The sequence below is a fragment of the Callithrix jacchus genome, chromosome 7, assembly GCF_049354715.1.
Source record: "Callithrix jacchus isolate 240 chromosome 7, calJac240_pri, whole genome shotgun sequence".
NCBI classification, from domain to species: Eukaryota; Metazoa; Chordata; class Mammalia; order Primates; family Cebidae; genus Callithrix; species Callithrix jacchus.
The window spans coordinates 118,645,462-118,673,098 of NC_133508.1; the positions used below are offsets into that span (position 1 = coordinate 118,645,462).

The 27,637-nt window shown below is 36.9% G+C and overlaps 1 protein-coding gene across 3 annotated transcripts in view; it reads left to right on the plus strand.

Moving 5' to 3' along the window:
* The window catches only part of ADGRL2 (adhesion G protein-coupled receptor L2), a 678,326-nt gene that overhangs the window by 136,273 nt on the left and 514,416 nt on the right, over positions 1 to 27,637 (plus strand). For all 3 annotated transcript variants that reach the window (XM_078332297.1, XM_078332298.1, XM_078332318.1), the window contains one exon: positions 845 to 913. The gene's annotated coding sequence lies outside the window, so the exon portion shown is untranslated. The remainder of the gene's footprint in view (positions 1 to 844; positions 914 to 27,637) is intronic.

Genomic DNA, 27,637 nt, shown 5'->3' on the forward strand with positions numbered 1-27,637 from the left:
TTGAACCTTTAATTACTGGCAGCTAATACTAATCTAAGACAGTAAACCTTTCCTTATGCTTTGGGAAAGAATAAGCGACTACTGAAAAGAGTCGGTGGTTCACAAAGACCAGTAAAGCAAACAAACAAAAAGTATATTTAATATGTGGCCACTTCAGATCTCAGGGATATAATTACCTAACAGGAGAGTAAATCCCCTGAGCCATTTTATGTTTTTACATGTAAAATGTTTCTGCAGTTTGTGTTGATATTAACTCTATAAACTACTCATATTTTGGTATATTCATTTATCTGCCTGTAAAGACTTGCCTTCTGATTTGCCCTCACATCTGCGTTTGCTGGAGGAACAGATGCTCAGTTCCTAAGGGTCAGAATTTGGCCTTTTCCCTCCTATGACTAAATCAGAAAGAAACAGGGTTCCTAAGAATGGTGGCAGCTTTCCAATGGTTGGCCTGCACGTTTATATTTAAAGTAAGCAGGTGGCATCAATGGGCTGTCTAATGACTAACAAGATAAGAGTACAATTGATCTTTTTATTAACCCATCTCCCCAGGTGGGTGGCAGCCTCCTCCTCCCCCCTGGATTCAGTCACATTGTTTAGTTCCAGGAATCATTTCAGATCTTTCTGCATTTTTATCTGAGCTGATACTTAAAACACAGGGACACGAATGCTAATATCCATCTCACCTAAATTCTGTTCTCTCTGTATCTCCAAATTGGTAAATACCTTCACCATTTGAATCTAATATTTTAAAAAATTAACACACATGCTAATGTATTTTCAATTTCATTGATATTCTTTTCATGCTGAATTTGAACTGTGGATTTGTTTGTCTTCCTTCTAGGTTACAGACCACTTACTCTAAACTTCACAAATGATTCTGCAGAGGATGGAGCCTACGTAGACTCATAAGGTAAATGATTAATTTCAAAATATGACATAATAGCTTCAATTATGGTATACATTCAAAAGCTGCATAAATGTGGTTGCTTTATCTCTTGGTGGTTTTCTAAGTTCTGATGTTGGATGATCTTTTATTAAATGTAGAAGATAAAATCATGATCCTGGGTGGAGATGAGGGAAGAAGAAACTATATGTATGGCTTCCCTCTCTCCATGAGTCAGGTTATCCATGGTATGTTGCTTAAGACTGCCTGCCTAGACTTCTTACAAAATTATGCTTGTGATCTTAGGCATTTTTCTGCCTTGGAGTGTTCTTGGATATCACAAATCAAATAGGCAAGTAGAGATCAATTAAAGTTGCTATTTTCATAAATGAAGCCAGAAATGATTGGGATACAATCCTTTGTAGAAGTAGGATGAGGTACAAAATATCCTGTGGTGGTGTTAGATGAGGAAGTATGGGATGAAGGGATTTAGAGAGGATGGCCTCATATTTCTGTTTCTCTGAATCGTGGTCATCATTTTCTTTCCTGGTTATTACTAAGTAATTACATTCCTAGAAGCTATGAGTTCTATATTAAAGTGGACTCATACAGAATCTTTAATTCTACCTATAGCAAAATGATTAAAAGCCGAGCCTTCAGAGCCAACCTAAATTCAAAGTGTGATTCTCTCATTTACCAGCTATGTGGCTGTGGGCTCCACATGTCTTATTTGCAAAGTGGGAGAAATTGTCATACCTACTTTCAAGAGCAGTGGCATAGCAGAAACAAATTAGTAGATGTAAAATGCTTAAAATATTGCCTGGCACCTAGTAAGCACTGAAGTTGCTGATTTTACTAAAGCTCTATTTTTTGATCTCCTCACGTTATGGATTGCTTGACTAAATCTCTAGTTTTCGACCTCTTCAGCTTACTTGCTTCAGATTCTCAATTCTTCCATTGTCCACAAACTTGGAAGTTATAGGAATTATTAGGGGAACCCAACTCTCAATTCCATTTTAGCAGCCTCTCTCCTGTACCTTCATGTAAGTGCCAGGAAAGAAAATAATTGGCATCCCATTGCCCTTTGAATGGGTTCCTGGATTGCTCTAGGTAGTGTGACGTGTAAAGTGACCTGAAAGAGAGGTGCCTGCCAGCTCGGCGCACAGCACAGCGTAGTTGGAGAATCAATTACAAGGCTTGTCACCATTTCAGAAACATGCAAACATCAATTGGCATAGAGTTTCAGGAAGCAGAATAAAAAGGAACCTACAAAACAAAAAGCCTTTCAGGGGGATGGAGGCACAGTTCTTCCAAATCACAAATGGATGATGATGATCACCATTAGAGTTTAATGAGTCTATATAGGGCTAATGACTTCATCTGCCCAGTAGATTTGCCAGTAGTCCATGTTGCTACTCACATTCATCCTTCTTTTCTAAGAAGCATAACCATGGTGTTAAGTCATGGGATTTCCCTCTCCTCCATTCACAAAAACATATTTCTCAATTCCACTATCACCTAGTTTTCTTTCAGGAGTGAGGGACAAATTAGAGAAAAGAAATAAGACCTAGTTATGGCCTATACAGCCCTGGACCGAATGAGTTCTATCCAAAATTTGTCATTAACTAATCTCTGACCTCGTTTTCTCGTCTTCAAAATATAATCAGTCCCTATCCTATTTACATTTATATAGTGATATATCACTCTTCTATTTCCAAAGGTAATATTAAACATGAAAATATGTGAAATTCATATTTTAACATAGGTCGAGATATCATTTATTATATTTAATTTAGGTATTAATTACAAATGCTGTCATTTATTATAGCTACATTTTTATTTTAATAACTAAAATGTGGAAAATGACATTTTAAAGTTTAAATGAGTTATCCACGGAGCCACTTAAAAACTATTAATTAGACTAACATGTAAGACCTAAACTGAAGTTAGGTCTTTTTAAAATTAACCATACTATTATAATTTTTATATTATATTAGTCAACAGTAAATTTTACTGTTAAAATCATTTAATGGGGCAAAAGTTGGCAAAATAGAAGTGATGATATCATCTGAAGAACATATATTAATAATAGGTTATTGAAGAAAAAAGTCATTATAATAGATATCATTCATTCCCTATGATGATTCTTATGTGAAGTTTTTTCATTATCCTGTTTTAAAAATATACTTCACTAAACACAGTAGATCTTAAAAGTGTATTATATATTGAGAGCAACGCAATGAACAATTACTGTGGAAGGGATAATATTAGCTATCAAGAGAGTGCTTCAGGGTAATACTTCAGAAATTCAGAATTTTCTTATATTAAAATATTTCAGCATAATTTTTCTGGCATTTTTGTGATATAAATAAACTTTATTTGCTTTGGTAGTGTAAGAAACATAAATGGGTCATGTCTATTACCTATAACCAGCATTTCAGGAAAGTGTCACCGTTAAAAATATATGGCAGGGATTGCCTTTTTGGACTGTAGTCCCAAATCTGCATGTGAACTTTTCGAGTTGTCTTGAGTAATTAGCATCTCTCTGACTAAAATTTTTGATATACAATTTGAAGGAACGGATAAAGGGACCTCAAAGGAAAAGGCTGATTTTTAGAAAAAAAAATCCAAGCAACAAAAATGGTTAGCAGACTTTAACATGCTTTAAATTTTAATGTCACATTCTGCTGTTTCTTTCCTCTCATGTATGCCTATGCCTCTGATATGGTTTGTATCTGCGTCCCCACCCAAATTTCTAGTTCAGTTGTAATCCCCAATGGTGGAGGTGGGGCCTGGCAGGAGGTGATCGGATCACGGGGGTAGTGCTTCCGTGAACAGTTTAGCACCCTCTCTTTGGTGCTGTTCTCCTGATAGAGTTCTCAGAAGATCTGGTTGTTTCAAAGTGTGTAGCATCTCCCCCGACTTGCCGTTCCTCCTGCCGTGTAAAATGGCTTGCTTCCCCTTCGCCTTCCGCCATGATTGTAAGTTTCTTGAGGCCACCCCAGAAGAAGATCCTGTCATGCTTCCTGTACAGCTTGCGCAACCATGAGCCAATTAAACCTCTTTTCTTTTACTGTTCTTTTTTTTTTTTTTTTTCTGAGACAGAGTTACACTCTGTTGCCAAGGCTGGAGTACAGTGGCTTGACCTCAGCTCAGTGCAACCTCTGCCTCCTGGGTTTAAGAGCTTCTCCTGTCTCAGCCTCCAGAGTAGCTGGGATTACAGGTGTAGGCCACCACACCTGGTTAATATTTGTATTTTTAGTAGTGACGGGGTTTCACCATTTTGGCCAGGCTGATCTGAAACTCCTGACCTGAGGTGATCTGCCACTGTCTGTCTCCCGAAGTACTGGGATAATAGGCATGCACCACTACACCCAGCCAAAGTCTTTTCTTTATAAATTACCCAGTCTCAGCTATTTCTTTATAGCAATGAGAGAATGAAATAATACAGCCTCTACACCCTCTGATTTCACCATTTCAAGAATTATGGCCAGGTGTGGTGGCTCACGCCTGAAATCTAGCACTGTGAAGTGTCAGAGCAGGAAGATCACTTGAGCCCAGGAGTTAGGGACATGCCTGGGCAACATGGCAAACCCTCTCTCTATTTAAAAAAAAAAAATGAAAGGGTAAGTTTCAAGCTGGGCACAATGTTTCATGCCTGTAATACCAGTACTTTGGGAGTCCAAGGCGGGTGGATCATGAGGTCATAATTTTTGGGTCTATATTACATCCAAAACTTTTCCACAGTGAAGAAATATAAAAAGAAGATAAAGTATGAACCCTATTCTTTGCAGTTCATTTATAGAAGTAAAATTAACATATACAAAACAAATGTTAGCACCAGTAAAAATATACATATATGCTCATTTCAGTATAATAAATTATAGACTGTAGGAATTCTGATGGAATAAGTGGGATCAAAGATATGGGGTTTTTTGTCTGTTTTTTGTTTATTTGTTTGAGATGGAGTCTCACTCTGTTGCCCACGTTGGAGTGCAGTGACACGATCTGGGCTCACTGCAACATTTGCCTCCCCAGTTTAAGTGATTCTCCTGACTCAGCCTCCTGAGTAGCTGGGATTACAAGCATGTGTCACCACACCCAGTTAATTTTTATATTTTTAGTAGAAATAAGGTTTCACTATGTTGACCAGGTTGGTCTCGAACTCCTGACCTCATGATCCACCCTCCTTGGTGTCCCTAAGTGCTGGGATTACAGGTGTGAGACACTGTACCCAGCCAAAGACATGGTTTTAATAATGAATACTTTGGATAAATAATGCTTTGGGGGGCTAAATAACCAGTGATATTATGTATTTATATTATCCAGGGTCTGTGTAATAGCCTGTTTGATCACTAAAAATAAGACGACAGAATAGTTGAAGGGGCTGTGTAATTCTCTATGAAGGCAGGTGAATCCTAGGAAGTCTTTCACTCTTGCACATTTAGTGAAAGGGCCAATAGGCATCCCACCAAAATTCCCAGTTTAGCCAGAATCTAAGGCTTTCTTCTCAGATAGCAACTATGAGAATTCCAGGATGAGGGGAAAAAATTCATTCACTTCAGAGAGAACTACAACTACAATAGTTGAATTATGGCCTGTATTTATTTTATTTTATTATTTTATTTATTATTGAGACAGGGTCTTGCTCTGTCACCCAGGCTGGAGTGCAGTGGTGCAATTACAGCTCACTGCAGCCTTGGCCTTCCAAGGTCAAGCAATCCTTTCACCTTAGCCTCCTGAGTGGCTGAGACTATAGGCATGTACCACCACTTGTGGGTAATTTTTGTATTTTTTTTGTAAAGACAGGATTTTTACCATGTTGCCCAGGCTGCTCTTGAACTCCTGGGCTCAAGCCATCCTCCCATTTTAACCTCCCAAAGTGTTGTTGGGATCACAGGCATGAACCACTGCACCTGGCTCAGTTATGGCTTTTAAGACCCAAATGTTGGTCTTGTGTGCAAAACTTGCTGAGTAACTCAGTTTCTCTGAATAGAAAGCCAGAGTCTCTGAGGTTTATCAAGCATGAGCACTCCACCCCGATGACTCAGTTTCACTAGCTCTCCCTGTTAATCCATCAAGCTCTTTTCTTTCGGTTTCTAACCAGGACCAAAGTGAACCAGTTGAGAAAGCTGGTACCAGTCACTTTGACAAAAAGCGGCTAGAGAGTATAGATGAGTCCATACCTAGCTCTATGAAAAAACATTTGCCATCCGAGGAATAAAATGAGATTATTCTCTTATTAGTAATCCAAAATTTGACTCACAGAAGGAAAACTGAACTTTGATATTTATTGTTCTTGAAATGTTAAGTTGCATTGTGCTGAAAACCATGAGTATGCCAATGACAATAATCATACATATCATTAGGTACTGAGAGTTTATTGTGTCCCCACCACTTTGTTATAAGCTTTATTATATCTCATTTAATTTTCACAAAATTCATATTAGAAGAAAGTATTGGCCCCAGTCTAAAGATAATGAAATAGGCAGAGAAATTTACTTTGATGAAATTAACAAGTAGCAAGTGGCAGAGCCATGATTTGAACCCACATCTCTCTAAGGCCAAAGGGTATGCTTTTCCATTATGTATACTACCTTTCTCACAGTGCTGCCTCACTGTCTAGTGATGCTTTTGTTATATGCTCAGGTACCAGGAAGATGACTGAGTTGACAGTTTTATTGCATGTATGTACATTAGCATCAACCAATACTTATTATTTAGTCCCATGAAGTCAATGAATGTTTTGCAAGCAGATGGGCTACAGATTCAGAAAAATCAATGAATATTTGAGCAAGCAAGTAAATTATGAAAAGTGAAAGCATTATATGTGCTTTTTCTGGGAAGTAAAGGGAAAGTTATAGTGTTAATAAAACAGACCCAATGCTAATGACTTAGAGTCCCCCTAAAGTAAAAATCAATCTGACTGTAAGTTAGGTTGATTTTGTTCAGTCCATAAACTTATTTATCAATGAAGTTCCTTAATTTTGACATTCAAAATACAGAATCCTGTTCATGGCTCTTAACTTTCAAATTCAAGGCCAGTTTACTCCTAATCTCTTCTCATTTATCATTCGCTTTCACACAAGACTCGCCATGTTTTCACATTCTTCATGTTCGTACATATTTGCTAACATATCACCCTCACTGTCTGGAAGATCTTCCATTGATCATACCTTTTTTCTTCTTTCTCAAATCTTCACTGTACTCAGCTTCTAGGATCTGAAGTTCTGATTTTACTCAAAACCTTCCCAATTAATTAGATATAAAACACCACAGTACTTCTCTGGAAATCATCTTTCTTCTAGAGCCAAAGGTATTACCAATGGTGAAATGTATTCATTTTGTATATAGCATTAATTTCAACAGTTAGAATAGACTTTTAATTGATCTCTTTTTTTCTGGTTATAGTAGAAATGCTATTGTAGAAAATTTGTAAATATCAAAACATATGAAGAAGAAAATGAAAGCCATTGTTTATGCCAGAGAAGAGCATTGCTAACATTGTTATATTTCTTTCTAGCCCTTTTCTGTTTTTCCCACATGTGGTTGTGTTTTAACTTAAACTCTCTCTGCCTTAATACATTTTTATCCTGCTTTCTTTTCTCTAAAATTGGGCCATCTAATATTTGGTTTCATCCAGTTACTTGGATTCATAAAAGCCAAGTAACCAGTAGGAGATTTCACCATTAAGAGGCCTGGTCAAGCATTGACTTGACTCATAGAAGCCTCCAAGTATTCATATTTCTGGGCTTGTTTACAAATATAAATCCTATACAGTCTTATGTGCAATTCTTGAATAATTCTTCTATTTGCTTCCATAATGTGTTAATTTTCTGTTAATTAAAACCACTCTATCTCATAGAAGCTAGAAAAATATATGAATGTTACGTTATAAAATAAGACATGGCATTATAAAATAATGCCTTTCATATTTCTAAAATTATAAATCTAAAAAACTATTTTGTATTCTTGTAATGTAGTGTACACTTTCTGTGGGTTCTCTCTTCTCTCCATGGGTTCATGTTACTGTACGGAAGATTGTTTTCTGGTTCAGCTTTCCACTTCATGGGGTCTAGCCCCTCCCTCCCCACCTCCACCCCAGCTTATTTTAAGTAAGACTTCATCGGTTTTCATCCAGTGAACATACATTGTGTGAAAATCTAACCTTCTCCTTATGACTTATCTGCCCAATTACGGGATTCAAGTTTTACCATTTAGCTCATTAGGAAAAACTTTACTCTTAAATAATTACTACACATCTCATTTCTTCCACCTATTAAAAATAATGTTTGGTTATTCCACCCAGGTTTAGACATTTATCTTGTCTGGATTTGTTTGCTAACCAAACTTTCAAAGGCACCAATTTTTCCCCACAAAAGCAATTAAAATGTGACTCTCATGGGAGAAACAGCTTTACACGATTTTACTAAACACTTTTCTCTACAATCCTGTGATACAAAGTATATCTTCAGCACCCACCACATGGCTTGTCATCATTAGCTATTTGTAAATGAATAAATAATATCACTTAAGGTATGAAAACCAATCCGCAAGCAAGCAGGACTACTGACTGGTAAGGGCTAAAACCTTTCATAGCCTCGATAAGAGGCAAAAATCTTTCATGATACAAAAATATGTTTCCTCAAATGCCACTTTTGAATCTCCTGCCCACGAGAATAGCAATTCCTGCACCTTATATATTTTTCACACTACCTAAAACAGATATCAGAGACTATCCAAGTTGAATCCTAATTCTAGAACTATTGGAAAACTGCTAAGCATATTCATGCATTAATCAAGTAGATTTTACAGATGAAGATATGGAAGCTAAAGTATGAGCACCATTGAGAAGGAGCATGAGACCTGAACAGCCTGAGAGTGTTGAAGTTCCCCAGGCAATGGGAATTCAAGAGGACAACCATGAGGTGTCAGGATAATCAAGACACTACAATATTTTAAAATGCAAACTTTCTACATCAAGGCAGATACTGCCAGCAAGAGGTCTGTGTTTTATTGAAGTCTAAACTAATCCCCTTGTTTTATGCTCCTGAATAGTTCATTTGCTTTGGGAGCCTCAGGGGTAAAAGGGAAGGGAAACAAATTAAGTAAAACTGCAAAGACTTGTTAAAACTACACGAGGTGTGTCTAGCTCTCTTATTGTTATGTGATACATTGGAGGGGGGGAATCTGTGGGAATTCCACTCTTACTAACTGCATAGCAACTCACAGCTGATTAAGTCAACCTTTGAAACATGCAATATAAATGCAGAGAAAACCAAACTTAATGTGCAATAGCATAAACTAACCGTTGTTTCATTTTTCTGGAAATTGTGTTGGCACCAGGGTGAGAAATAGATGAAAAAAAAAAAAAACGCCAAGAAAAACAAAGACATCTCTCGGTAAATCAGTAAGTTTACAGATTAATGAAGAGCCAGACATTGCAGTTAAGGACTTTATATGCAGTGATTATGAGCCTGACCTTCCATAACAGCAGCCACTTAAGAGTTCCAGTGGGGGGAGACTCACATATGTGCCTAGAGAGAGAAGAAAATGGAAACATTTATGACTTTTGCACCACCCAACATACACAAAAATACACCCTCTCTTAATCTCTCTCTATAAAACTTTATTTACATAGTTGTAAACTGGGAAATCTCAAGCATAAAACTCTGTCTGTATTAAATATACAATGGTTTAGTGGACTGATGACTGCAGCAGGCTTGCTGGTTTTTGCTTTTCCTGGCAGCAAATGATAAAAGTCTTAGGGAATCCATATCTCTACAGCCAAAAAGCAGCTCCCAGTCATTTGTGCCATCATTAGCAATGTTGTGATGTCCCTTAAGGACAAAACACATAAATGTTCTTATGTCACTTACAATTGTGTCAAGGACAAAACCAAAATGAGCTTGCAAAGCCATGCACCAGCTCAATTTTGGAAGGAAAAAAAAAATCTTCCTTTGAAGGAAATGAAATCAATCCTCAGTTCAAATTAAATTTGGACTATTCTGTGAAGCTCCAATACACAGCTCCAATAACAATCAGTACTTATGGACTTAAGGTGCAGGCAAATAATGTTTCATTTAAAAGAAATTGAATGAGGATTACTGACAGCAAGTTTTGATGCTATTTTGTCATTAAAGTTAAATCATGGCATGATTGGCTCAGTCCTGAACATCTCAATTCTCACGTTTTCTTCTTTTTTTAATGCATTAGGAACATTTGTCTGATTAGGCTTGTGACTTAATCTTATTAAAACCTCATCATGCAAATGTTTCATGTGTAGCCTGAAGATTTCTGTCTCATGCAAAATTTAACTTAAATTCTATTGGCATGAAATACTTTGTAATGCACAAACCTTCTGTTTGGTTTGCTGACATTCTTCTTAGTCTGCTCTCATGGTGATTCATTATCTTGTGATATAGATTTCCAAGTATCATCTTTGTATTGATTTTTATATCTTTAATAACCACTCCACAGAAGATGGCTCCACTGGTGCCATTGATCGCATCAAAAATTCAAGGCTTACAGAAACACTAGAGGGCTAATTGGTAGCAGAACATTTCAGACTTAGTCTTAATGCAGTCTTAATCTTCTGCATTAAACCTACCTGAAGGTTTCCTCTTGGAATCAACTAGGAGAAATTTAGCACTTTGTTGAAAAACACCTGGTGAGAGCAATGCAAGAACACCGCAATAAATGGACTACAAACTTGAAAATGTCACATAACATTTAGATATCAAGAGCGAGCCTTTCACATCTGGAATGCTCCTTCCTTTTCTTTTCTGTAGCCTCTGGCTCCACCAGTCAGGTTTGCTTATACATTTTAGAACCGAAACTGTCAAAGATAAGTTCCCATAATTTTAAAACCTGTGCCATTCTGTGGTTTGATCAATAGGTGAGATTCCTTTGCAAAAAGTCAGAGTGAACATCCTGTTTGTGGAAAGGACAAAACAACAAATTCAAGACTGTAGGTGTAAGGCCAGCAAGCCCAAAGACCCATTAGATGACCAGGTTTCTCATCCTCTAACTTGCTTCCCTCTTGCTCCCCATTCTCAGTGCATACAGACCTGGGTTAGCCAGTTAGAAACCTAACCAAGAGAGAAGGAAGTACTTTCTGTAATGCCCAAGAGGAACTTGATCATAAAGTTGAAACTTTGACTTGTTTTATTCTTTCCCGGGATATTTTGTGAACTTACTCTGTGCCACTCAGTGTATCAAAGCACAGATTAATATAACCTGGTACCTTCCCTAGAGGACCTTATTTTCAGAAGCCTGTGGGCAGAACGTGGAAAGGAAACTAGGGCGTCTCAGAAAGGTAAGGAGGAGGCAGGATGCACAAGAATGTGGGCTTTGGAACTGGCTAGACCTGAATTCTGTTCCACTTCCAACTTTGTGCTGTGTGGCACTTGGCAGATCACTGCCTCTCTGAAAAATGGCAACAGTGAAAAGTTTCCTTCTCATAAGAATACAATGTGCCAATGCATGTAAATCCTAGTGCTGAGCTGGTTATCGGTGCTCCATTTGAAAAACACCTTAATACGTTTCAACACAGAAGTGTGTTACATATTAGAAGACCATCAAGGAAGAAGCCATGTGTTCTGCTCATTTGTTTTTTGTTTTCTCCCTGTAGAGTTGAAAAGTCATTTTTGAAAGGTGGAAAACGGGAAGTAATACAGGAAAATTTATATTTGTTCTGTTTCTTAGCAGGATTCGAAACAAAGAACTAAACATTTATGCTGTTCAGCATTATTACAGATACAGCATCAAACACTCAGGAATTTGAAATGCGAAAGACATTGCAGTTAGAGTGATGATTTTAGAAAGACTGGAAATAGGAAAGGATGAATCAAGGATGAGGTCATACTGAGATATTACAAAGGATATGGTGAATTTTTGATACTTAGATTCTTGAATCTTGGATGAATCCTTGATCACCAGAAATTGGATGAATTCTTAAATCACCAGAAATTATAGTTGTTTCAAACTTTCTGATCTTAAAATGAGATTTAATAACCTCATAAACAAAAACCTAATAAGTATGGAAGGGTCTTTGCAAGTAATTTTAAGTATAAATGCACTGTTAGATATATTGCTGAGATGGCCTTCAAAGTGTTACATAAAGTGTGGGTCTCAGTTTACCTATAATATGGTATTTTTTTAAATGGCAAAGGCTTGAATTATACAATTCTTTTTCTTTTTTCTTTTCTCTTTTTTAAGAGATGAGGTCTCTGTTTCTCAAGCTGGAGTGCAGTGACACTATCATAGCTCACTGTAGCCTCAACCTTCTGGGCTCAAGTGATACACCCATCTCAGCCTCCTGAGTAGCTGAGACTACAAGTGTGTGCCACCATAGCCAGCTAATTTTCTTTGTTTCTTTTCTTTTCTTTTCCTTCTTTCTTTCTTTCTCTCTCTCTCCCTCCATCTCCGTCTCCCTCCCTCCCTCCCTCCATCACTCCCCTCTCTCTTTTCTTTCTTTCTCCTTCCTTTCCTTCCTTCCTTTTTATTTCTTTCTTTCTTTTCTTTTTTTCCTTTTTTTCTGTAGAAACAGGGTCTCGCTTTATTGCCCAGGCTAGTATCAAAACCCTGGCCTCTAGGTGTCCTCCTGCCTGGGCCTCCCGAAGTGCTAGGATTAGAGCTATGAGCCATCACTACTGGTCTCATAAATTGTTTTTCTTTTCAAGTCATTATTTCTGTTGCATAATTATGTGTATCATGGAACGTAATCATATATTTGGTCCCATAAATACCTATCTGCTTATGAAATTTTCATTTATACTTCCATCACATCCTCCCTTCTAAACAGGCCATAGCTTTCAACCTAGGAGAGCAAAACATTTTCAGGTGGTTTCATTATGGGTGTTTTGACCATCATCGTGTGCTGCCTTTTGAGTTGCCCTCCCACAAAATACTTCCAGATTTTGCTGCAGTTTATAAAAGAACTCATCATCCCACCTCTCTGCTCTCCTCCTTTCGTCTTCTGTTTTCTTCCCCTTTGCTCTCTTCTTCTCTTACTTTTCTGACTTCATTCCTTCCTACACTTCTACTTTAGTTCCTTGACTCTTCTCCCTTCCTCTCTTCTTCTTTCCCTTGTCAGGTTATTACCTGAGCTGAAGCCCAATGCACAGAGTTGTAAGTTTAACTCAAATTTTATTTATCCTTTGGATATTTACATAATAGCTGAAGGCACCCCCCAATATGGTACTAAATTCATTTTCCATCTTTTACAAGAAAGGTGTAAAACATGAAAGGAAACAAACATTCTGCCAAATTCAGAGGCTAAAAAATGCAGTGAAGGTGGTTTTCCAAGTGCTGAGAAATTTCTTTTTTTCCTAATCCTTCTCTCTTTCCTTTACAACATAACAAAACTATTTCCCCTACAGTATAACAAAAACTATTAAATGTCTCTGTGATATAGAAAATATAGAAATAGTGTCTTTGCTTAATAGTAAGTTAATATGGAACATGAGCATTAATTTTCTATTTCCTATTTTTTAAAACTTCAAAATACTACAAAAAATGTGGACCTCCACTCTTAATGAACTAGGAAAATTTATTTATTAATTAATTTATTTCTTTGAATGCTGGAAAATTTAGACATTCCATACTAATCAGCTTATTTTTCTGAATTATTTATTTATTTTTTAGTAGTATTTTCTTTGCCATTCTCAGAGAATTAAGTTTTTGCTTATTAAAACAATACCATTATTAAACAGTATTTGATTATTGACTAATAATCAAAGAACTGAGCAAAATGCCACTAGCAAAAACCTTTTTAAAAATTTTTTGTTAAATTCCTCTGTAATCATTGTTAAAACTGCAAAAGTGGAAATTGAAAGATTTCCAGCCAAATGATTTTTTTTTTTTTTTTTTTTTTGCAAATTTCGGGTTTGTACATAAAATGATCCAGAAGTGAAATATGAAAGTCCTGATATTTTCAGGATTTCTCCTTCTGGTCAACTCAGTACCTGTTACACTCTTCAAATGGAGGCCCCACATCATTTCATAGGAGGAGCCATAGTAGGTTCTTCAGAATCATTACTGATATCATTCTTGAGAGCAAATTACATGTGCGCTTCAATTTGCCACCATAGAATTTACATAACCTCAAATTTTACATTGAATGACCGGTGGACAAAATTGGCATCCTAACTTCCAATTGGATATTAACTGCCATGTTTTCAGTAACTACGATGCTTTAACTTGTATTATCTTGAATTCTTACAAAGGCTCAATATGAAAAATATTATCATTTTTGTTTTACTGATGATAAAATTGAGAGTCAAGGAAATTAAGCAATGTTGCCCAAATTCACAAACTCAGTAGCTGAACCACATAGACTCTGTTCCGTCTGGCAAATAGACCTGAAAAAATAGCAGTTTTCCAGTGATTGGTGAATATTGTTTGTGTTGTTTTGTTTATTGTGGTAAGAATACTTAATATGAGATCCACCCTCTTAATAGATTTTTGAGTATACAATAACATATTATTACCTATAGGCACAATGTTGTATGGTATAATTTTAGAATTTATTCCTCTTGCATCACTGAAACTTTATATGTTGACTAGCAAGTGTTGCAGCTTTTGTAGTTTGATGAGTGGGTTGCAGCCAGAGGGAGGGTTAGTGTTACAGGATTCCTACGGTTCCACTTTCCCAGTGGGAAATCTCTGCAGCCACATGACTTCTGTCCAGGGCTTCACTCAGGCTTGCTGGGCTCACTCCACCCACTTCATAAGAAAGAAATATTATGTAAATATTATTTATGTAATCAGCTATTATGTATTATTTATGTATAATTATTTATTTATCGGCTATTATGTAAATATCCACTCAGCATGCACTACCAGCCCAGATACTCAGCCCGTGGCTGGACAGGGCAAGCCACAAAGTGGCTGCCATGTTGGGCACCAGTGTTTAAATGACAGGGATGCAGTGGTGCCTAAAAACTAGGAGATGCCAGAAACTGGGGAGTCCCGAGGAGTGTTACAGCTTTTGCTTGGGGAGTCCTGAGATCTGAGCCCCCAGGAAATGCTATAGCACTCTCTCTCATTCCTGCTGACTGCAGCTTGGTGAATGGGGGCATGTTACACTTCATTCTTACTGCCTGCAGCTCAGCAAGGTCCAGATTCTTGTCCCATGACCAGGACAAATAAGGTATACATACATCAGAGAGTGAGTGGGGCAGAGAATAATTTCATTGAGTGACAGAAGGAAAGCTCTCAGTGGAGAGGGTACCTGAGAGTGGGTAGCCCTCTGTGTGAGAGGGGGCTCAAAAGCAGATAGCCATCTCTGTGGCTGAGTCCAGGGTTTTTAAGGGCTCAGAATGGGGTAATGTGTGCTGATTGGTCTGTGGGGGGGGTCTTGGAAAAAGCACCACTCAATTGGTTAAAAGGCACCAGAGAAGTTCTCACTCTGGTCATGGACTGTATCCAGAACCAGCAGCTCAGTTTTTAGGCTTTAGACTGTCATTGGCTTGAAGGTCAGGTTTCACCAGGACCCATCCCTGTCTGCCTAGGAATTGTCTGTCTCCTGTTGCTATCACAACTCTCCAATTCCTCCTTTCGCCAAACCCTGCTAACCAGCATTCTACTTTGCATCTGTGAGTTTTACTATACATCAAGTAGAATCGTGATGTATTTGTCCTTCTGTAATAGGCTTATTTCACATCACATAATGTTCTCAAGGTTCATCCATGTCACATTTTGCAGAATTTCCTTCTTTATTTAAGGTGCAGTAACATTTCACTTTATGTGCATGCCACATTTTCTTTATCCATTCATCTGTCTGTGGGCATTCAGATTGTTTTCACATCTTGGTTATTGTGAATAATACTGCAACGAACATGAGAGTCTTAATAATCTCTTTAAGATTCTGATTTTATTTCCTTCGTGTGTGTGTGTGTGTGCATGTGTGCGTGTGTGTGCATGTGCGCGTGTGTGTATACTATATCAGGATTGCTGGATCATGTGGTAGCTCTAGTTTTAATATTTTAAAGGCCCTCCATACTGTTTTCCATAGCGACTGCACCATTTTGCATTCCTACCAGCAGGGTTTCCATTACTCCAGAGCCTCACCAACACTATCTTTTGTTATTTTTGTAATAAGCAGCCTAAGAGGTGTAAGGTGACATCTCACTGCGGTTTTGATTTGCATTTCCCTGATGATTAGTGATGTTGAATATCTTCATACACTTGTTGGCCATTTGTATTTCTTAGTTTGCTTTTTCACTCTGTTAATTATTTTCTTTCTTATGCAGATGCTTTTTAGTTTGATGTCCTCCCACTTGTATATTTTTATTTTTGTCATGTAAATTTTTACATTAATGATTTCTATTAATTATATAACACTATATATATAGTGTTCGAAGTGATTGGATTGATATTTCCAGAATATTATTTTCTGTCCATTATATATCATGCCACATAACTGAAGTAGATATTTGTTTCATTTTACTTTTTAAAAAATCAAAATTTACAACAGCTGCTTTATTTTGGCGAACTTAAAGTTATTAATTGATTTATTTTTCAAAGTTAAAAATGCATAATTTTACCTTAGAGAGATGGTTATCCTCATGCAGAGAAATGCCAGATATAGGTGACGGGGGGATGGAGGCAGCAAACCACATTGCCATGTATGTACCTTTGCAACAATCTTGCATGTTCTGCACATGTACCCCAGAACCTATAGTGCAATAAAATATATATATATAAATCTAGACCAAAAAAAGAAGAGAGAGAGATGGTTATCCCTAAAACCTGTCTTTGACAAGTTATATTATAATCTCTTAAAACTTTCTTTAAAATTTCAGATTCCCTAGGCCTGAGTTCAGACATCAAGTATCGGAATCTTGGGCAGCATGTACTGCGGAATTTGTGTATGTTTACTGTTTTCCCATTGATTGGATACATTCCTAGGAGATTGAAGAGCCACCTCTTTTACTTTATTAACAAAGAATAAAACAAGACTAGAAATTTTGCTCTCCTGGGTCCTACCGAATTGCCTCTGAATGTTGTTTCTAACTTGGCTAAAGACATGCAAGGACATAGACTATAAGAAACATTGCAATGGACTAAGTGTTCCCTTCAAAATTGCTGGACTTTTCCCTGTTTCAGGACCATCTATCTTGCATGCCTCTGTCAAGTGTGCATTTTATATTAGCTTAAAGGAAACAGCAGTACTTATACAGATGTATGTCAGCATATGGTCAGGATTTAGATGAGTGAATACTTGCACCTGGAAATCAAATATTAGTGCAGGCAGACCCCTCTGCTTGCCCAGGGCAGCATCTACTGAACAGGGCAAGGGAGAGAGCTGCCAGATCAAACCTAATCCAGATGTCTCTTCCACCTCTTCCTCTTCCCCATACAACCTTTCGTTGTTTTCTTTGTCCTTTGGCAATATTTCCAAGTTTTTAAAGGAGAAATGAAGCCCAGAAAATAGAGAACTAAATCTGTTTTTAAAGCAGAACAAACATATTACCCACTGAGCAGTAAAAGCCTTTTTTTTTTTTTTAGGCCTTTCAAGAGGTTTTATTTCCATTATCTTTTTCAAGAACATATCAGGTGTTTGTAGTAATCCTTGGTCAAAGATTTAGAAGAGTGTCCTTTTTAGCTTAATTTTCCTGTTGACTAGGGCAATTTTTGAGAGACCGCTATCTCAGATATCATAGCGTGTCAGTAATGCCCAGCTGCCTGCACTGATTCTAACTTTTACATAGTATTAACTGTCCATTTATTGCATTTTGTACTCAAATCGAGCTTGTTGCTTGGGGTAGTTAGTTCATAAGTAAAGGTTCTTGTTTTGTCTTTTCAAAAACACTTTTTTCCCCTTAGGCATGTCGTGCAAGCACCATGTACTTTAATATCTATATATACTTCAGAGAAAGAAAAAGAGGATACAATGCTGTAAATATGTAGAGACTTTCTGATCACTCTGAAGCAGTAATTCATCATTCAAAATCTCCTCTATAAAGATAGCTTTGTAAAACAGGCCAGAAAGCAGAGTGGGCTGTGGGAAGGCAGGGAAAACTGTCCAGGAATGAAGGCCTGAAATGAAACAAATTTAAAATTTGCCAGTACACAAGAAGTCTTCTAAACAGAATAGCTGATAGTCTTACAAAGAAGGAAGAAGAGAAGAAAACAGGATGGAGAAAGAGAGAGAGGAAGGAAGAGAGGGAAGAAGAGAGGGAGGGAGAGAGGGAAGGAAAAAGGGAGGGAGAGAGGGAGAAAAGAAAAAGAAAAAGTTTGCTTTATTGGTCCATGATTGTTTTTCACCGTATGTAGACCAAATGTCCACATAGAAGCAGACTTAAATTAAGAAATGGCAGATTCTGGTGATTAACTTTTTTTCCTACATGACCTATAAACACAGCATTTGATGTAAAGTTATCAGGTAGCGTAGTCTAACTTGTATTCAGTTATTGTTACTTGGCCTTGTTCTCATTAACACCTTGCTCCTGAGATTTTCCAAGTTTCTTATTCACTGTTTGATATATGACTTTTAAGACTTTTTGATCATTCAAGAGCTAAGAAAGCTATCTACAGTCTTTAAATTAGGTCATTATATTTATTTTATAGATAATCATTTATCAAGGAAAGGGTAAAAAAAAAATAGGACAGAAAAATAAGTTGGTTAGGTAGTGGCTCATGCTGGTAATCCCAGCACTTTGGGAGGCCAAGGCAGGTGGATCACTTGAGCCCAGGAGTTCGAGACCAGCCTGGGCAACATGACAAAACCAAGTTTCTACAAAAAGTACAAAAATTAGCCATGAGGGGTGGTGTACCTATAGTGTCAGGTACTCAAGAGGCTGAGACAGGTGGACTGCTTGAGCCCAGAAGTTTAAGGTTGCAGTGAGCTGTGCTTGCACCACTGCATTCCAGCCTGGGCAATAGAGTGAGACCCTGTCACAAAATATATATATATATTTTTTTTTTATATATATATAAAACAAGTAGTATAAACTTTGTGGGAAAATATAGTCATGTTCTTCAAATTTGTATATTGCAGGGAGAGTTGGTGTCAGGCAGATGTGGGTTGGATCCCTTCCTCTTTACTAGGCGCACTTTGGTTTCTCTGAGGCTCAAATTCTTCTTCAGTGACCTAGATATAATAATCCTTTCGACATTTAAACCAAGCAGAAGGGTATAGACACTCATATACTGAGTGTTTGGTACTCGGTCAGCTCTTGGTAAACACGAATTCTTCTTGCTAAAATGATTTTCTTCAAAATACTTCTAGTATTTGACTTAGATGGTGGTTCCCCAAATTGAGAACTTTTGTTCCCAAACTGTTCTAGAGACATATCTGAAAACCCAAGGCTGCAACTGTTGTCAGATTTCAGATTGAAAAGAGCTTTCCCTCTGGCCTCTTTCCCTCCTCAGCGGACTTTAAAGATGTTGGGAACAATTTGGTCTTGTTTTATGTGTCGTGGATTCTCTTTTTGTGAGATAGTTACCTAAATTAGTAAAACATATAGACAGCAAATGAACCAGACTTGCAATAACCCCCTGAGCAATTAATTGGCTCTCAACTACTTACTTCACAAGGTCGTGTTCAAGGCTGGGTCAGGAGATTGATGTGTGTAAAGACAGTTTAAATTCTTTGCAGAAAACTGTCCTTGGTGTCATTATGTATTGCCAGTAAGAATGAAAATATCACCACCACTCTCATTAAAAGAAAATTGTATTAAAGCCTACTTTAAACTTGTTTCTCAGGTTTGTCCAGATAATATAAGAGGAAAAAAGTTTCTTTCCTCCTTCCTCTATTTTTTCCTTTTTTAAAAAACACACAGGCAAACAAAAACAAACCCCACTGGTGCTCCTATATGCAAAGGAAATGAATTGCACACATACACCTCATCATATTAGGAGTACGCCCCAGCAGGAAATCTTGAAATGATAGATATTTAAAGTGTTACCGTCTGAAGTGGAAGCTCCCATCAAATACAAACATACTGTTGTACATTTTTTTCCTTTTCTTGCATTTTTCTTTCTCTTTCTTTTCTGCCAACATGTAATACAGCCCCAAAGAAATCATGCTGGCCAGCTTCCTTTCTGTCTATTTAGTGCCTTCCTTTTTCTCTCCCTATCTCTCCTCATTACGATGCAGCCCCAATTTGTACACGCTCTCCATCCCCCCCAATCCCCGCCCCTCTCTAGTAGTGTGAAAATAGAAAAGCATCTGAGTATCTGGGCAGCCTATCAGTTTGCTAAGGTTCATTTTAGCTACTCCAGACATCCCACACAGCAGGGGGAAAACTGCTGTATCTAGTGAAACAAGAGCATGAATAATTAAAACTCTGTTATTAATGAACTTCCAGTCGTTATGTAAATGAAACTGATTTCAAGTCTAATTTGTCAGCCTGAATTCTTTCTCTGTTCTTCCTTTGTCTAGGACAAGAACGCATCATAATGGACTTGATAATAAAACACTAGTAGACATGCTGTGCGCCGTGCCCATCTGAGTTGGAGCTTTTAGCGTGGTTAATTGATACAGTTACTCCAGAATAAGTCTATAAGGCATTTTGTATGGCTCTAAGTTTTAAAAGCCGCTCTTTATCCTTTTCACAGGACTGCCTATTCTTTGCACATACCTCATTATCATTTACCTTTGCATGAGGGGTGGCATATAATTACTGCCTAGTAAATAGTTTCTTTTGCAATATCCATGATATTCAAAGACAGCAGAGTTCAAAAAGGTCCAGGGGAAGAGAAGGCTGTAGTCTTCAGAGAATGACAAATAGCCACCAGGGAGGGGGAAAAAAAAAGGAAAAGAAAAAGGAATATTTGACAGAGCGCATGACCACTAAGAATCAGTCGCCCACTGTTCCACCATCAAGTGTCACTCATGCTATTGGTGGCATTGTCCAAGTGATACTGTGCTTTCGGTGGTCACGTATTTCAGCTACATTGTTTGGATCTACTGTATCGTTTGTGAAATTATTCACTATTAAGACGACAGCCTCAAATATCACTATTTGATTTCTTATAGTTACAAATATTTTACACAACATAGAAGGAATAATTCTTTCAATAGAAAGCTAATCAGCAGTGTCAACTCCTTGACAATTTACTGAGTCAAGATCATTTTACATTTGGATTTTGAGAATGCTTGTATATTATTTTTAGAGAGCTGTATAAATTAGATATCAGAAATTAATTACCATTTTGAATATGTGGCACATGATTTTGTCATCATAAGATAATATATAAATGAAATAAAAGAAACTAACTTGTATTTTGAATCTGTTTGCTACTTTAAATATTTAATTGTGTTCCATGTTTAGAGAGGAAAAAATGTTCTCCATTCAGAAAAGTTTTGTTTTTAAGCTACAAGTGTTAAGAATATCATTCTTGCTAATCTAGATTTTTCATTTTTGAAATCATAGTACAAACTAATATTAAAAATGAAACGTTTTCTAGATCCTGCAAATGTTAGTGCACTAACTCCTATTGAGTTTTATGTCCCTATAATGATATTTATAGTGCTTTTGTGTCAGTGAACCTAGAGAAATGTTGTTTCATTGTTCAGCTCTGCTAACTTGTGTTATTTTGCACCATTGCTTTGTTTATAGTACCAAAGAATAAATGATATACTAATCACTTTGGTCCAAACAAAGAGAAATGAAAATCTCAGCATCTGCCTGAAAGATAATCATCAATCCTACAGAAATCCATCATTATACCTTGTGGTACACACTCTTTGGTCACCTGAAATATGCCAGATACTGGGCTAAGCAACAAAAATGAAAATTTTAAAACAGCAATTATTTCAAAAATGTGAAGAAAGACCAATTAACCAATATTTACAATAAAATATGAAAGATATTATAAATGAGAAAGATATAGTGTATCACCTGTGTATACATGTAATGTGTCAGGAAGTATTGCTAAAGTAATCTGCAAGAAGCCAGAAGATAGAATGATTCAGAGAAGACCATTATGTCTGCTTTGTCTGATGGCAAAATATTACATGGCCTAAGCCAACTGTCAGTATTGTCAGGTCCAAGGGTCTGGTTTTAATTTCATCCCTTTTCTGCTAAATGAATTATGCGGCAATTCATGCCTCAATTTGCCAGCCAAAAAAAGGTATACAGTTATTCCAAAACATGTCTGATTTTCATCATATCAAAGTATAGGCTGAAGTTACAGGTTAAATAAATTCCATTTCCTGCAGTTTTGCAGGATTTTGACTAGACCGTGGCATTTCAGCAGGGACAGCACAATTTGAGGTCTCATGATGCCCAGCTTGACCCTGATCAAGTGACTGTCCTGCACAGATCTGTCAGGTTTGCATCAAAGAAGTTTTCTCTCTATTATGCTTATGCCAGACCTTGTATAACCACCTCTCAGTCTCACATTTTGATTAAACCTGGAGTTTCTCTAACTCAGTCTAAACCTAGCAACTACCTACATTAAAAGACAAAAGCAACCCAGTGATAAGTAGAAGACATATAATGACATATAGCATCTCTCTCTCACACACACACACTCACACATATATACACACGATGTCTTTTTGTTTTCAATTGGTAATATGGCTCGTGGGGCTACAAGTCTGTTCATTTTAATTCCTAGCCAACTCCAGAAGTCATAAAAATGCGTAATCTGAAATTAAAGTCAATTAAACCACATTGTTTCTTTGGAAAGTTAAAAGGAAAATACACATAAGTAATAGAAATCAATTATTGTATATTCCCAGGCCTGTTCTTATAAACTGAAGAGGTAATCAATCACTCTAGAGATTTCTACAAGGTAATTACTGTTTATTCTTTAATGATAGTGCCGTCTTCCTTTCTTCCTTTGCACCAGCCCTTTGCAGCTGCCACCTCTAAGAAAGCAAATAAGCTACAGTTTAAAAAAAAAAAAACCCAACTGGAAGAAAGTTGGTGTTCTGTGTAATGTGGACAGTAAGACTGCTGAACTTCATCCCCTTCTGTGACCTGAGGCTACAATACTTTATGGTCCGTGCTGTATATACACATCATAACTGCCTTTCAGTAATAAATGCAGCCACAGCTTTGAGAAGGAGCACTGCTGCATAGGGAGAATTAATGAGAAATATCTTTATTGTGGATGTTTAGTCATTTACGGGAATGAAGTATGAAAATGATAAGCAGATAAAAAAGAACTTGGACCAATTAAGAATTTAAAACAACTAACATCCAACTAAATCTCATTCCCCCCTTTAAAAAGACGGGGAGAAAAATTAAGAGTAAAAATAAATGCTACTGCTATTATCGAAAGCCAAAAGCACTAACCAGGAGATTTTACAGTGCTTCAGTCAGAGCCTAGCTAATGAATATAAGTTACCTTAGCCAGTTTTAGCTGACTTTGAAATTAAAGTCTCAGACCCTTGCATGCAGAGAGAGCTGGACTTGAGCAAAATGGACTTAATAAACTCCATTGTGCGGTTAGATCCCTAGTGAGATTTCCTGCCCATCCATGACCAATCGGTATTATTTTTTCAGTGACTGGTACTTTTGTGAGCAAGATTGGGGTTTCTGGGAGTGATTAGCACTTTTCACCCTTGATTGACAGGTTCAAACAGAAATGAGACAATAGGAGGAGTCATTAGGAATTCAAATGTAAGGTTGGTGTTTGCAGGCTTTGGGATTGATTTTAACAGAAAGGAACAATATATGGAAGACAAGGAATTAATGTTAAAAATGTTAACTTATGAAGTATAAATTAATCTTTTCAAAATCAAAAAAATTCAGAATTGAAATTAGTCAAAAATAATATGGATAGGAATAGCAAAATTTTAGACTTTTTTTCCAAATACCTTGTAGACAATGGATATATTTAGTTCTTTGCTTTGGGTATTTAAAACTTGAAGATTTAAAATTTTAGGGAAATCCTCAGTAGTGAAAATTTAGATTTGGTTTTCTCAAAGATTGAAAATTTAGATTTGGTTTTCTCAAAGATTGAAAATCTCATAGAAACAAGTAAGTATAGTTTTTCTAAGAAGAAGAAAATATAATGAAGTTCTCCATTATATCTGGGGAAGATACCACAGGGAAATAATTACGGTGAATGATTCTAGCATTGACCCATAATTGATAATTGGCCACAAATAATTAGAGTAGTATCTTCACTGGTATAAATTATGCTAATAGCTGAGCCTTGTCCCTAGGTGCTGATATTGGTTTCTTGTAAGTAATTTTGTTTTAAATTCACATTATAAATTTAGCATACTATACTTGAAACTTTAATCTTGTTTGGCATCAAAGCAAAGGCAGATGATTCAGAATTAAGCCTAATCAAAGAAGAAAATAAGATGTACCCCAGTATTTGTCAGAATTTTTAAATAAAAGCTGATTTCTTATGGAAAACAAATTTTCTGTGACAACAATGAAAACAAACCATGTTTTTAAAAAGTAAGACTAAAGCAGAGCAAAATGTATTGTTTGAAGACACCTCAGAAATTTGAATGGAAGCCTTTCCGATACCTCCTAGGTTGTAAATGTTTAAAGGATGATAGCATAAATCCAATACCCTGTGCACGAAGTAATCACTGCATCAGATTTTTATGCATATCCTGTGTGTAGCTCAGCGTTCAAGCTGTATTTTTGAATATGTTGTGACTAATTTATGCCAACTTTTCATCAACCTAGCATTTTTCATTTTTCAATTGACATACAAAGTTCTGTAATCTGTGTGCTCAGTATGTTAATATACTGAGATGGTAAGAGAAAAATCCAATGCATCACAATCACAAAAGTAAACTGTGAGGGAGCCTTGGTGGAAGGAAAAGTTAAAGAAAACAGTACAATCCAGTGAGGGGCTAGTGTTAGGTTGGATGTGGGTTATTAATAAACCCCACTTTCCACGTCACGAGATGACTTCTGTCCTTTTTTGACCAATCCACTTAGCACCTGTTTTTCAACTGCCCTCCAAAATTTTAAAGCATACTCTATCAGTGGTTCTTACGCTTCCCTGCAATTGGAATCATGTGAGAATCTTTTACAAATTCTAAGACTTGGCTTCCACTGGACACATTCTGATTTTTTGGTGATTATCAGCAGTCCAGGAGATTTTGATGTGCAGCAATATTTGAGAACCACTTCTGTAAATGCGATCCACCTCAGTTTTCTCTAATTTGGTCTGAAAACACACCAATGTCTTCTCCTGCACACTTCTCCGTGTTGCAGTTGATTTCAGGAAACAGCTCCTTGATCTGCTGTCTTTTCTGAGAAGCGTCGCATCAACATACCCAGTGATTCTGTTAAAGTCCCTTACAGCCTCTCATCCACTCTCAACTTCTTTCTTATTTTCCCTTTTATACTCTTTGATCCCCTAAATTACTACAGATCAACTGTTATCCCTCTGAGTTTTCAGCTCTTATTCAATGTCCTATCTTTAGTATCTTATTCACTCGTTTAAGCATGAAAAAGTTTCCTTTTTAACAGTATCTATTTCTTTCCCTTTATCTAAAAAAAAAAAAAAAAAAAAAACGCAGTCAGGCTCTATTCCTTTCTTCAATCTTCATCCAAGAGCCAAGTTAAGACTTTAGTGATTTTTTATCTCATTATACTGGACTTCTGTTTCAGACTCTAGTTTTCTATCTATCTCCTCCCAACAGCTCATCACTTTCCTGTACAAAATTCTACTGTCAGACTTCTTGTCATTTCCCTTGCTCATTATGAACACCGCATCAATGTGCTTCTTAAACACATCCTATGCAGTTCAGCTCCTCATTCTCTTTTCCTACACTCCTTCTGTCCCAAGCTGACCCTAGAATTACGGGTCTGCATAGGAGTCAGCCTGTGGACTGCCAGCCATGCTTAATAAATATTTCTGCAGCAAAGACCTTCTGCAGAGGGCGGTCCTGCAGCACAGATGACCAAGGCCTCTCTACAGCTCCTGGAACTGCTGTAGGCCTTAGAAACACATGTGTTTTTTTAAGCCATGTTCTTCTTCCTTTCCACAACCCATTTTATTCTAATGCACACATCTGATTCTGCACCAGGATCATCCAAAGAGCCAAAGAGCCAGAAAGAAGACCAAGGACTGATAGCTATATACTTCTATTACTGTTCTGTTTTTCTTTCAATCAAGTTATGCAAATTATATACTTATTTGAACAATTATGGAAAGAATGGCTGTCGCCCTTTGTCCTTCCACCTCAAGGGCCTGTTTCCTGCAGAAACTGAGCTTTGTAAAATCCATCATTATCCCTGCTTCTGTCCCCTGGCGCTCCCGCTCGCCATTTCCCTTCCCATCAGATTCTACCCCCAACTGCTCCCTGTACCCAGCTGTTCCTCTTCCCTTTCTTGTTCGCATGCCCTTTTTCAAGTTCCACGTTCTCATTTGCTAGGTCACCACCTTGAATTTTCTCAACTTCTTCTTGTAAATTTACTTCTTGCCATGGCACTTTTCTATGACAGCTTTTCAAATAAATCTTCTTTCAGAGGCAAAAAAACACACACAAAAATATTTTCTAAAGTCAAAATAAAACATATACCAGTGAGAGAACCCTATCTTCTTTGTGGGTGGGTTGTATTTCTGAACTATTGAACACACATATGTGTCACATGATGATGGATGTCAAGTCCTGGATGTAGAAACAAGTTCAAATTAACGTGCAGCAGGAATAATTGCTCTAAGATCAAAAAGCAAATTTCAGTTGTCACATAGTGAGCTTAAAATGTCACAAAGTGAGTTGAAAGATTAATACAATTATTTTTAATTCATTAATTTTAAATAAAGTTATTAATGCACAGAGCTACTTTATTTATAGAAAGGAGCACGGCTTCCCTGAGTTTGGACTGCAGTTTTGGTCAGGTCCGGTTCCAGATCCTGACTGCAGTTTCACTAGTTGTGTAACCCTCACATAAATTTCACCCCCCATGGTCTGTTTCCTCAGTGGTAACGGCAAGGTATAAATAACATTTTATTTCAAGGATATTTTTGAGGTCTAAATGAGAAGATCTGTTAAGCACATTGCAGGAGTAGATGTAGGCAGAACTCTGTAGACAGTGGTTGACGTTGTTATTTGCATGCTTTAGAGAATCTATCACCAAATATCTGGGTGTATTTTATATATTTCTTGAGCAGCTCTGATATTATTCTTTCTTCAGACCATCACAAATCCATCCCTGGCATTTAACATATCAATACAAAGACATTTATATTTTCTTGTCAATACCTTAGCATTATTCAGTGTTATGTATACTTTGCTCATTTTTCATTCAAGAGCTTTTTTAATGGAAAACATATTAAGCTACTCCATATGCTTTCAATATAGTATGTCTGTTATCAGCCTCTGTAGCCACTAGATGTCAATACAATGTTTATCTGGAAGGTTTACTAAGGACTCATTAGTATCCTATTTGATTAAATAATGTACTTTCTTTGCAAGGCATTTTAATATTGAAGGGTTTCCAAGAATTTTGCAGTAATATTTATGGAATTCACTCCACTAACAGCTGAAATGCTTCACCTCATCCAGGTGTAAACAGTTGTTGAATAGAAACCGTTATAAGCCTGAATCAAATCAAAATTGTATATAGGCAAAGAGAAATGTATATAGGCAGAATATAATTGCCCTGATTGACTTTTTTGCAGGTACTTACCTTGTGGAAACAGCAATGAGATCTTTATTATTCAAAACTGGATACGACCTAAATTTAAATTTCATTTTAAAGATGGTATCTTACCTTCTCACAGTTATGACAGTAATTCAGAGAGAAGAAATAACCTAAGGTATTTCTAAAATCACTTTCTTGAGTATATCGGCTATTTAATTAG